The sequence below is a fragment of the Schistocerca piceifrons genome, chromosome 1 (assembly GCF_021461385.2).
Source record: "Schistocerca piceifrons isolate TAMUIC-IGC-003096 chromosome 1, iqSchPice1.1, whole genome shotgun sequence".
In the NCBI taxonomy this organism is placed as follows: domain Eukaryota; kingdom Metazoa; phylum Arthropoda; class Insecta; order Orthoptera; family Acrididae; genus Schistocerca; species Schistocerca piceifrons.
In genome coordinates, this window is record NC_060138.1 from 35,985,410 (window position 1) to 35,998,883 (window position 13,474).

Consider the following 13,474-nt stretch of genomic DNA (forward strand, 5'->3'; position numbering starts at 1 on the left):
CCATTTTAGTGATTTAAAAAAATTGAGTGGAAACCAAGGCTTCACAGTGATTCCATGAATATGTGCCTAGATTCCACCACAATATGACTGCAGGATGCTATGGTAATGCTTGTTTATAATCATATTATGCAAATTGCTGAATTAAAGACGTGACATAATTTAACTAGCAGTTTATCATAGAGTAATGCAAAGTTTGAAACCAAAAAAAAATGATGATGGGGAACACCATAGTAACTATCATAATTAATATATATTAAAACCTTATTTAAAATTGCATCTCAGCTTGCTTCGATATATTTTGTTGCAAAATTACCACACCAAGCTAACAGTACATTTATATAAAAGACTTAACAGCTTGGTGTGACAATTTTACAACACACTGCATAATTTATATTAAATGTATGTAGCACCGCTGAAAATAAGCCAAGAGCATAAATGGTGTGGTGCTTGTGACCAAATAAGTACATTGTAAAAATAGAGACTTTATTGTTCTTTTTTAAAACATTTCGTTCTGAAGCCACAGTATGCTACCTGTCTGTTACTGGTAAAATAATCATTGTTAATTGGCAGCTATAATATAACAAATAACTGCATCACTTATCCACATCATTTACCTCAACTGGCACACTACATTCAAACAAGTTACATTACTTCAGATGGTTCCTACATTGTTTTCAAATCGATTTAAAATACATTGCACCTCCTGCATCAGTTGGAAATCCACAGTTTCTCTGAAGCAATGGTGTTGCACAACAGAAGCAAGAAATGATGCTCAAATCACAACTACTTACATAAATAGTATTCTTTGGTTAAACATGGCAGTTCATGAGGAGAAAAAAATTAGGCAGCAGAAAAGGAACAAATTTAAATACCATGCAAAGTACATCTAAAGTGAAATTAAACCCAGAGTCATATCATGCAACATGTACACAGAACTAACTTGACCAGGCTCGCTGGATGTCTCTTAAAACATTGGGAAGGGAATTCCATGTTTGAGGTGCTGGGCTAAGGCTGGCATCTCGCACTTTATTTCTTCTGACTACTTGCACACCAGACAAAAGTGATATCCACTACTACTTAATACAGCATTCAGCCCAATACTAATCTGATACCACGATGTGCTGAGAGTAGCTACAATGTCAATGTGTGATGGAGAATCTGCATCTTGCAGTCAATGACACTCATGAACTACCCTTCAAACATTTGTTCCCTGGCTTTCATAATGTTGATGCACATTTTTGGGATTGTGAGGAACGTACATGGCTGGATGAAGTGTGTTGCTCCACAAGGAGGGCTTCTGACGTAAGACAGTTTTGTGCCTTCCCAAATGACAGGCTGCAGGTAAAGGTACTTCAGGCATCCGGCAAAGCTGGCTAGAACTCGTGTCATCTTCCTGTTAGCAGACTTGCAGAACATTCATCCACAATGACAATGATCTTTCTGGCAGTAGCAGACACCAAAATAGAAATGATAGAATCAGGGCAGACATCCATGTGATCTGTGATGAAAGACCCAACTCTGAAGACAGTAGCAGCTGGGAGACTGTTTACTACGAAGATACTAATGTGGGAGGAGGTACTTCAATCTTCTCCAAACATGTGGCACCTCCAAATTACTTTTACATCTGTCAGGAATGTCCAGCCTCCTGCACAACTTTACAGAAATTTAATGATGTTCATCCTCAAAACAGTTGCCACTCTGTTCAGATACAAGCACTGCTCATAGAGTCTCCAGATACATTGTGGAGATACCACTTTGTGTCACTACTACCCCCTCCTCTTGTTCTTGTTCCTCAATGGACAAGGAGTTCCTCCTCCCTATCAGAGAGAAGATTAAATAAAGGAAATGTAAGACACCCTCCAGCCTCACAACCTAATATCGTCGGGATCGAAAAAATGAATAGTTGGTCAAGAGAGACCGACAGAAAAGAATACACAGTACATCTGACACAAGTAAGTAGTAGCAATGTCGAACATTTCTAGAACACTGTTTTTAAATATGGGCAAACACTGTCATGTGTGTGTCACTATTTGACCTAGGCAGAAGAAAAAATCATATGAAATTTAATACCACGAGATTTGCATGTTTATGCTGAGCCAACGTGTTGACACAATACTATGTTCTCTAACACTGCAAGTACATTCTTTGGTCATGATACAATTCAACAATGGGCACGTATACCACATTGCAACATTACAAAATTGAATATCTGCAAGGTAACAGTTACTTGGAAGGAATATCTAACAGCACATATCACTGCATAAAGTGCTGTTACATTTATCGAATGATTTGAACAGTAATTTTTACAAAACGGACACATTGGTGGAATACAACTTCTGACAAGTCTCTGTAGTCCCTACAGGTTAAACCTCAGCTAACATTAAATACTGAGTGTCAAAATAAATTTCATTACGTCTATTACACTTGAAGTAATTATGCAGGTTGTTTGATCTATTTGTAATACACAAAATAATATATTCCACATTACACAACTGAATGTTCCAATTTAGTAAAGTGTTGACTGAAATTTATGAGAGGCATTCAGTAAGTAATGTGACAATTTTTCTGAAAGCAGGTTGGTTTTATTTAGTATTCCAATACACCATAATATTCCCTATGATTTTTGTTACAAAACCATACTTTTCAACATAACTTCTGTTCAATGTAATGGCCTCATGCCACCTTACTGGGAGGGCTTGTATGCTCGCATGATACCATTCTACAAGTCGACATCACACTAACTCCTTGTTGCATCAATAAACTCCCTGTCATCCATGCACCGCTGCCTGCAGAGTGTGTCCTTCACTGGACCGTTCATCCTCATCCACCCAACATCCTGGATCTTGCACCTTCTGGCTTCCATCTGTTTGACCCAATGAAGTTTTGTATGCTCCTCTTGGTTGCGCAGACTTGGGAGAGCTCGTGCGAGGTCATGGAGAAGAAAAGTTCATTCCATTTTTGTGACAATGAACATGCTGAAGTTGTTTCTTCAATTTCCACATGGTAGCACAATACACTTCAGAGTTGACAGTTGTACCATGAAGGTGGTAATCAAAAACAGTACCATCTTCAAAGTCCCAGAAGACTGCCAATATGACTTTACTGGTTGAGGATGCAGCTTCAAACTTTTCTTTGTATGTGGTGTTATGATGCCACTCCACGGATTGTCATTTTGTTTATGGTTTGAAGCGATGAACCCACGTTTCACCATCTGACAATGTACGACAAAAAATTATCACTGTTGGCATCGTAACATGCAGACAGTTTGACAAAGATGTTCCTTCATTGCTCTTTACGGTCTTCAGTTAGGTGGCAAGAAACACAGCGGGGCATGGCTTTGAGTACCCCAACTGGTGGACGAGTGTGTCTGCACTAACAACAGACACAACCAGCTGAGCAGCAAGGTGTTTCATCTGTCATAATCATGGACCTCCAAGTTCCAATATTGCAGAGGTCACAAATGTGTTCATCTGGCATGCTTCTTTAATCCACTACTAGGTCTCTGTAGATATTCTATGAACATCTGCAGTGGTCTGGTTTTGCACCAAAAACTCAACAGGTCCCTGCCTAGAATGCACCTCTGTTACAAACGCCATTTTGAAGGCACATATAGTGCTGCCACTTATTGCGACCTGGTGGAATATTTCTACTTCAGCCCCTACAGTTTCATCGTCTTCCAAAGTGTTTCATGGGCATTTTTTCGAACTGACATTGGTTGAGAAAAGAAATATGCTGCATTGATTATTGAATGCCACTCCTACATTCTGTTACAAATGCAGATTGTTTTTTTTTCTGTATGATGCTTTTCTACATAATGGCAAAGCTGAGAGATATTGGAATTAGTGTGTTTCAACTGAGGGAGACATTTTGTAGGAAAACATACTGCTACTGTGATAGCTGTATAAATGTGAGCAGATGACAATTTAACCAAGGCAAAACATAGTAACTGCCTGTATACACTGGTTACCTAACAGAAAGTAAATATAACTTTCCAAAACTTCCTATGTCTGTTTCTAAATTATGTTAAAGTAAGTCTTCTATGAATAAATTAAATTCAAAAAGTAATGACAATCATGTATTTACAACGTCATTAACAAATTCCCAACTGTAGTTACACCTTCTTGACCAACTGGTTCTTTATCTACGTGTACCAAGTTTGATCATGTTATTTGGAGGCTGTGGACCTGCAAATAAACATTTTGTAAAAGAAAACTTATTCCGTTAAAGGCAGTCCTTACAAATATGCACCATGTTTGCACGAGATGTCACGCACAGATCAAACTGTCAGCCGACACACAAAGCAACACTTGAACAACAGTAGGTTCTGTATCAAATACAAAGTAGAGAGCAGTACAGTATGTGAAAGATTCATACCTAGTGTAAATCAAGGACCAAGATTCCATCCTTTCACTGCATGAAAGGACATTTGTAAACCTCAACTAATCAAATCTACTATAACATCACACAGAGAATGAAGGATTAATCAGCTGTTCCAACTTCTGCCAAGAGACACTAAAAGGCAGTACACAAGTCTTCCAATACTGTATGCCAAGGCACATTACGTAGTTCCCTGGAGTGCCCATTAGTGTAAGTTGAATCTTTCATGCTAAAATACACCAAAATGGTATAAACCCAGTTACTGGAATGTGAGCGATGTTTTTATGCAGTAAGAAGACTCATAACATTTACTCCCTCACAAGTCCTATATCATCCTCGGCTATACTAATACGATGCACCAGCACCGCGCCGCAAGTCACAACACTAACACTAGTAAATACGCAAATCATGTGGCAAACAGTCTGAATGTCCATCGTACAATGTCCGAGACATAGGGTGATTGTAATTAAACTCTTGGTGCTCAAAGTGTCATTGCCACCAACGAGACAGGTGACAGTACTGCTCACAGCTGGGGTAGATAGGTGGGTGGGTGCAGTGGGTAGGTGTCTGTGCTTTCCTTCCTGAAAACTTTGAAGACTCACTGAGCTCAGGCGGAAGCCTGTGAGAGCGACGACTTTCATTGTGAGCACCCAGAGCAGTGAAAACACAGCATCGTCTCAGCGAGCAGGGGGCGTGAAAGCAGAGGGTCGCAGCTGTGGCTCACGGCCGGCACTGTGCTCTCGACACACGGGTTCCTGACAGAAACAGTTCATGGCGGGAGGGACCCTCTGTGGTACACAGTCACTGTATACAGACTTCTACAATAACAGCAGCTGCTGCATAACAATAACTGCAAAGCAAAGCGAGGGGCTGTAGACAGACAAGTGATGCATGAAAGGCTGTCGAGAGGGTAATGCGCTCAGCAGAATATTATCGAAAAATCTCTCACAAAATGCTAAGAAATTCTGATCACACGTTAAGGCTGCCAGTGTCACCAAATTACTCTCTGTTCACTCACGAATGACACAAGCAATGAAACTGACGGTAGCAAACCAAAAGCTCAACTACTGGACTCCATTTCCAAATGTATCGAGCCCATTTCATCTTCACTCTATGCACGACTGCAAAGATGAGACGTATCGCTATTAGTGTTGGTGGCGTTGACAAACAGCTGAAAATTCTTTGTCTGAGGAATGGCATCCCTGTCGGACTCTATGCAGAATTTGGAGCTGAGCTGCCTCTAATTTTAATAGTAATATACCACCACTGAACAAAAAAATATCCAACTTGCTCTTTTCTGACATGACATCCTGAAAGTCACGTATCGCGGCAGTCACGAAGATGGAGTATTACTTTACTTCCGAAAAGCATTTGATGGAACGATTATTATCGAAAGTACAGTCGTATTGGATGTCAAGTGAATTTTGTGACTGGATTGAGCATTTCTTGGTAGGAAGGACGCAACACGTTTTCTACGGAAATGTGTCGGTACATTTACAGTTCAAGTTGGTGCAAGTTGCATATCAATGACATTAAGGACAATATTAACAGTAACTTCATACACTTCGCAGATGATGTAGTTCTCTACACTGAAGCGCCAAAGAAACTGGTGTAGGCATGTCTCTTCAAATACAGAGATATGTAAACATGACAAATACAATGCTGTGGTCGGCAATGCTTATGTAAGACAACAAGTGTCTAGCGCAGTTGTTAGATCAGTTACTGCTGCTACAATGGCAGATTATCAAGATTTGAGGGAGTTTTTTTTTGTGGGGTTTAAGGGCGCTCAACTACTGAGGTCCTTAGCGCCCAGTCACTGTTGTTAGAGCACATGGAGTCTAGTAAAACTCAAGAGGAGTGGGGGACACCAGAAAGACCTGACAAAGATGCAGATAAAATAAGTAAAAAGGTTAGATGTCCTTGGACAAGCCAGTCAAAGTTATAAAATGCAGAACACGAGTAGCTGCTCGAGCGTCATCAGCTAAAATAGCCGGTAAAGTAGATGGCAGGGACAGGACAACATGAGACTGACTAAAGCGGGGACACGACAATAAAACATGGCGCACTGTTAATGCCTGACCACAAGGGCACTGCGGGGCTGGGTCACCGGAGAGCAGGTAGCAGTGGCTAAACCGGCAATGCCCAATCCGCAACCTGGTCAGAAGGACCTCCTCTCGCCGAGATGGTAGGGAGGAGGTTGTCCAAGCAGTTGGTAGCGGTTTTACTGCCCAGAGCTTGTTTCCTTGGAGGGATGACCAAGCATCCCACGACAACGACACAAGCCTCTTACAAACATCCCCACGAACCTCAGATGACGGGACACAATGGGAGGCTGGCCAAAGCAGGAGGACTGCAGCCTTGGCTGCAGCATCCGCAGCCTCATTCCCAGGCACTCCTACATGTCAGGGAACCCACAGAAAGCTGACAGGAGACCCACTATCAGCGAAAGAATGGAGGGACTGCTGTATCCGTTGAATCAAGGGATGGACCGGATAGGGAGCTCCAAGGCTCTGAAGAGAACTGAGTGAGTCAGAGCAGAGTATGTACGATGAATGGCGGTGGCAGCGGGCATACTGAACGGCCTGATGGAGAGCAAAAAGCTCGGCCGTAAAGCTCGAACATTGGTCGAGGAGTCGGTATTTAAAGGTGGCGGCCCCGACGACAAAGGCACAGCCGACACCATCGTCAGTTTTGGAGCCATCGGTGTAAATAAAGGTGTGACCGGCAAGTCGAGCACGAAGTTCGACATACCATGAGCAATACACTGCAGCCGGTGTACCCTCCTTCGAAAGTGAGCTGAGGTCGAGATGAATATGAACCAGAGCCTGGAGCCAAGGTGGTGTCGGGTTCTCACCCTCTCTGAAGGTGGTAGGGAGGGCAAAATTCAATTGTCGAAGCAGGCAACGGAAGCGGACTCAGGGGGGCAGCAGGGCAGACACATACAACCCATACTGACGGTCGAGAGAATCGGCGAAGAAGGACTGGTAAGAGGGGTGGTCGGGCATAGAAAACAGCTTGCAGTTATACCGACACAGCAGTACGTTGCGCCGGTAGGTCAATGGTAATTCGGCAGCTTCAGCATAAAGACTCTCGACAAGACTAGTGTAGAAGGCTCCGGTCGCAAGACGTAACCCCTGATGGTGGATGGAGTTGAGACGGCGTAAGAGGGATGGCCGAGCAGACGAGTAGACGAAACTCCCATAATCCAGCTTCGATCGGACTATGGACCGATACAAGCGAAGCAGGACAGTGCGATCCGCTCCCCAAGGTGAACCACTAAGAACTCTGAGGACATTAAGGGAACGTGTACAACGGGCAGCTAAATAAGAGACGTGCGGAGACCAAAAAAGTTTCCTGTCCAGTGTGAGCCCTAGAAACTTAGTTGTTTCCACGAATGGGAGAACAACGGGACCGTGATGTAAGGATGGCGGAAGAAACGCTTAATATCGCCAAAAGTTGATACAAACCATCTTCTCTTCAGAGAACCAGAAGCCATTTGCCACGCTCCATGAGTATAGGCTGTCTAGACAACGCTGAAGGCAGCGCTCCAGGAGGCATGTTCTCTGGGCACTGCAGTAGATTGCGAAGTCATCGACAAAGAGAGAGCCTCAGACATTACGTGGAATGCAATCCACAATTGGATTGATCGCAATGGCAAAAAGGGCTACGCTCAAGATGGAGCCCTGAGGCACTCTGTTCTCCTTGAGGAAGACGTCAGACAATACGGAACCCACACGTACCCTAAACTTTCGATCCGTTAAAAAGGAATCGATAAAAAGGGGCAGGCGACCGCGTAGGCCCCACCTGTGCATAGTGCGGAGGATACCTCCTCTCCAACAGGTATCATACGCCTTCTCCAAATCGAAGAACACGGCAACTGTTTGGCGCCTTCGCAAAAAGTTGTTCATGATGAATGTCGACAAGGTCACAAGGTGGTCAACAGTGGAGTGGCGGCGACGAAAGCCGCATTGGACATTGGTAAATAGCCGTCGAGATTCAAGAATCCAAACTAACCGAGCATTAACCATATGCGCTCCATCACCTTACAGACACAGTTTGTAAGAGAAATGGGGCGGTAACTAGAAGGAAGGTGTCTATCCTTCCCGGATTTTGGTATAGGAACAACGACGGCGTCACGCCAACGCATGGGGACCTGACCTTCGGTCCAGACGTGATTGTAGGTACGAAGAAGGAAGCTTTTGCCCGCCGGAGAAAGGTGTGCCAGCATCTGAACGTGAATGGCATCTGGCCCCGGAGCAGAGGACTGGGACAGTGCAAGCACATGTTTGAGTTCCTGCGTAGTAAAGGGGGCATTATAAGTTTCCAGATTCAGCGAGTGGAAGGAAGGTCGCCGAGCCTCTTCTGCCTCTTTCCTGGGAAGGAAGGCAGGGTGGTAAAGGGCGGAGCTTGAAACCTCCGCGAAAAACCGGCTGAAGGCGTTGGAGACAGCCACAGGATCACCGAGGACCTCATTACCTGAGGTCAGGCCAGGTACCGAGGAGTGGGCCTTAATCCCCGACAGCCGGCGCAGGCCACCCCATACGACAGAAGAGGGAGTAAAGCTGTTAAAGGAGCTGGTGAGAGAGGCCCAACAAGCTTTTTTGCTGTCTTTGATGACTACGGCACTGCGCTCGGAGTCGTTTTTATCCAATACAATTCGCCAATGTAGGATGGCGGCGAAAGGTGCATAAAGCACGTTGTCGAGCACGGATAGCGTCTCTACAAGCCTCGTTCCACCAGAGGACGGAAACGCGATGTGAAAAAGAGGTAGTACGAGGAATGGAACGTTCGGCAGCATTGATGATAACAGCCGCGAGGTGTTCGACCTGACTGTCACAACTGAGAAAATCGTGGTCCATAAATGTCGCCAGGGAGGAGTAAAGTCCCCAGTCAGCTTTAGGTATGTTCCAGCTCGAAGGACGTGGGGATGGGGTGTGGTGCAGGAGACGAATGACACAGGGGAAGTGGTCGCTCGAATAGGTGTCAGAAAGGACATACCACTCGAACCGATGGGCAAGAGTGGTAGAACAGATCGAAAGATCCAAGTGGGAGTAGGTATGAGTAGAGTCCGAGAGGAAAGTCGGGGCGCCAGTATTGAGGCAGACAAGATTGAGATGGTTGAAGACATCTGCCAAGAGTGAGCCTCTTTGACAGGATGCAGGAGAGCCCCAAAGGGGATGATGGGCATTGAAGTCGCCAAACAATAAAAACGGTGGGGGAAGCTGAACGATCAGGTGCATCATGTCAGCCCGACTAACAGCAGATGACGATCGAGTGTAGATGGTACAAACTGAAAAAGTAAAAGCAGAAAGAGTAATACGGACAGCTATTGCTTGGAGTGGGGTGGTCAATGGGATGGGATGGGATGGTAATAGACATCGTCCCGAACGAGCAACATGACCCCACCATGAACTGGGATACCGTCCACAGGGGTGAGGTCATACCGCTCTGAGGTATAGTGGGTAAAGGCAATACGGTCAGTCGGGCGCAACTTTGTTTCCTGTAGACCAAGGACGAGTGCACAGTGCAGGCAGAGGAGCAGTTTTAATTCCTCCCAATTAGATCGAATACCTCTTATGTTCCAATGTAACAAGGCCATCGCTAGTCAAAAAAGAGGGAACGAGACGGGGGAAGAGCTGGTCACCTTGACGGCCGCGGAGGGCCAGGTATCGAGGGAACAACGCTACAACCGGCGGGAGGCGGATCCTGTTCCATCGAGTCATCACCAGCTGCGGCCGCTGTCCCTGGTTGTGTAGTACGGGCAGCATCATTTGCCGACAAGAGGCTAGCTGAGCGCCTGGCAGCAGAGTGTCCCGGCGAAACTGAGGACGGCCAGGACCAGCGACTCATGGATGGAGCGTCAGACGAAACGCACCGGGGTGGAGAGGAGGATAGAGACTTCTTCTTGGAGGCCTTCTTGGAAGTCCGAGGAGGCACAGGGATGGTGGGCTGGACCCGAAGAAGGTTCTCAAGCACGGGGTCCGTTTTGGAACGCCGGACCTCAGAAGCTGGGGTCCGGAATAATTCCCCGATGGACGCCTGAGAAGAGGATCGCTTCTCAGGCGGCGGGGGGGGGGGGGAGAGGAGGAGGAGGAATGGTGGCCCCTGGGGCAGAGGGGGCGGGGGCCACGGGGGAGGAGGATTTGGAAGGGAGGGATTTGGGAGGCGGAGGCAGAGACCCCGGATAGGGGGAGGAGGTGGAGGGGGGAGGAGGTGGATGGAGGAGGAGGTGGAGGGGGGGAGGAGGTGGAGGGGGGAGGAGGTGGAGGGGGGACAGGATAGGGGTGAGGATACCGCGGAAGGAGTGGACACAACTGAGGCAAATGAAGTGGTCGACGGCACGGGATGGAGGCGGTCATACTTCTTCCTGGCCTCAGAATAAGAGAGCCGATCCAAAGTTTTGAGTTCTTGTATCTTCTTCTCCTTCTGATATGCGGGGCAGTCTGAGGATCTAGGCGAGTGGATGCCATGACAATTAACACACCGAGGTGGTGGGGTGCATGTATGTTCCTCACGAAGAGGACATCCACAATCGCCACAAAGGGGCTCAGCCTCACACCGTGATGACATGTGCCCAAAGCGCAAACACCGAAAACAGCGCATAGGAGGTGGGACGTAAGGTCGCATGTCGCAACGGTAGCACATCACCTTTACCTTCTCCGGGAGAACGTCCCCCTCGTAGGCGAGGATAAAGGCCCCGGTGTCGATGCGACGGTCTTTGGGGCCGCGCTGGACACGCCGGACGAAATGCACGCCTCGGCGCTCCAGGTTGGCCCTGAGCTCCTCATCAGATTGCAGCAAGAGGTCCCGATGAAAAATAACCCCCTGCGTCCTATTTAGTGCCAGATGCGGGACAATGGACACTGGGATGTCCCCTAGGCTGTCGCACGCCTGGAGCACCGCCGACTGTGTGGCGGAGGTGGTCTTTATAAGAACGGACCCTGAACGCATCTTACTGAGAGCCTCGATTTCCCCGAAGATGTCCTCAATGTGCTGAACAAAGAACATGGGCTTGGAGGTGGCGAACGTCCCCCCATCAGTTCGAGAACAGACCTAATAGCGGGGTAAGTACTTCGCCCCAAGCCGGTGGGCCTGTCCCTCCTCCCAGGGAGTGGCCAAGGGGGAAAGGGCAGGAGAACCAGAACTAGAAACAGTACCTTTCCTTTTGAAAAACTTGGCCGCAGAGCGACCTGATACGTGTTGACGTTTCATCTGCGAAACGTCCACCCCGATACCACCCACTCCGACCAGGGGCTCTCCCCACGGGCGCCACCCAGCCTCAGCAAGGGCCACGTGGCAGGATGACCGTTGCAGGGAGTCCTGATGCCCCAAGGAGACGGGCATCTACTCCTTGGCCAACGTGGGGAGGGTGCAGCTCAGGTATCGGCAGTACAATCCCTGTGTTGTCAGGGGGCTACAACCTAGAGGGTACATGACGACCCCACCACAGCGGGCTGGCTACTGTGCTGGTTTTCTGGTGCCATGGAAAGTCCATCATGATCGTAGGTGCAGATAGGTATGCACTATGGGTGTAACTTATAGAACCCATCAGGCGTTTAGGCCCAATTTGAGGAATAGTGGGTATGGTTACAACGCCGGTACAATGCTGAGTGCCAAGGTCTTAGTGTAATGAGGACCAGTGGTACACCACGTAAGGTGTCCTTCCCCAAAAGGCTCGTACTTCTGTAGAATTTTGAAAAATGGAGATCAAACCCCAAAGGGGACCATCACATGGAAGGCTGAAACGGTTGAAACTCCTTTTAGTCGCCTCTTATGACAGGCAGGAATACCTCGGGCCTATTCTTACCCCGGACCTGCAGGGGGATTGAGGGAGTTTGAAAGTGGTGTTATAGTCGGCGCATGACCGATGGGACACAGCAGCTCAGAGGCAGCGATGAAGTGAGCATTTTCCCGTACGATCATTTCATGCATGTACCGTGAATATCGGGAATCTGGCTTCAGCTGGAGGAAGATCCTACAAGAACGAGGCAACGACAACTGAAGAGACGATGATGGAAGTGACAAAAGTGCAACCCTTCCGCAGATTGCTGCAGATTTCAATGCTGGGCCATCAACAAGTATCAGTGTGTGAACCATTCAACGAAACATCACCAATATGGGCTTTCGGAGCTGGAGGTCCACTTGTATACACTCAATGACTGTGCGACACAAAAGCTTTATGCCTCACCTGGGCCTGTCAACACCGACGCTGGATGTTGATGACTGGAAACATGTTGCCTGGTCGGACGAGTCTCATTTCAAATTGTATTAAGTGGATGGACGTGTACAGGCATGGAGACAACCTCACGATTCCATGGACCCTGCATGTGAGCAGGGGACTGTTCAAGCTGGTGGAGGCTCTGTATTAGTGTGGAGCGTATGCAGTTGGATGATATGGGCCCCCTGATATGTATAGATAGGACCCTGACAAGTGACGCATACGTAAGCTAACTGTCTGATCACCTGCATCCATTATGTCCTTTGTGCATTCCGACGGACTTTGACAATCTCAGCAGGACAATGCGACGCCCCACACGTCCGGAATTGCTACTGAGTGGCTTCAGGAAGATCTTTTGAGTTTAAACACTTCCGCTGGCCACCAAACTGCCCGGACATGAACATTATTGAGCAAATCTGGGATGCCTTGCAACGTGCTGTTCAGAAGATTTGTCCAGCTCCTCGTATCTTACGGATTTATAGACAGCCCTGCAGGCCACGTCGTGTTTTGGCACTTCTGCGTGCTCCCGGGGACCCTACACGATATTAGGAACGTGTACCAGTTTGTTTTGTTCTCCAGTCCATAATGAATTATGGCCTAAAGAAAGCTTCACAAATATTGAGTCAGATCATAATAAGCTTTCAAACTGATACAAAGATTGTCAACTTACTGTAAATGTTCAGAAATGCTAAATTGTGCTCTTCACGATACGAAAAAACGAAGTATCCTGTGAGTACAGCATCAGCTAATTATAGTTGGAATTGATCAGGTGGGTGTAACAGTTTGTAGAATTATCAAATCGACTTAGAGAGGCTCAGTCATACGTACAGCGGGTAGCACACTTTGGCTTATTGATCGAATAGCATGAAATGCAACAGG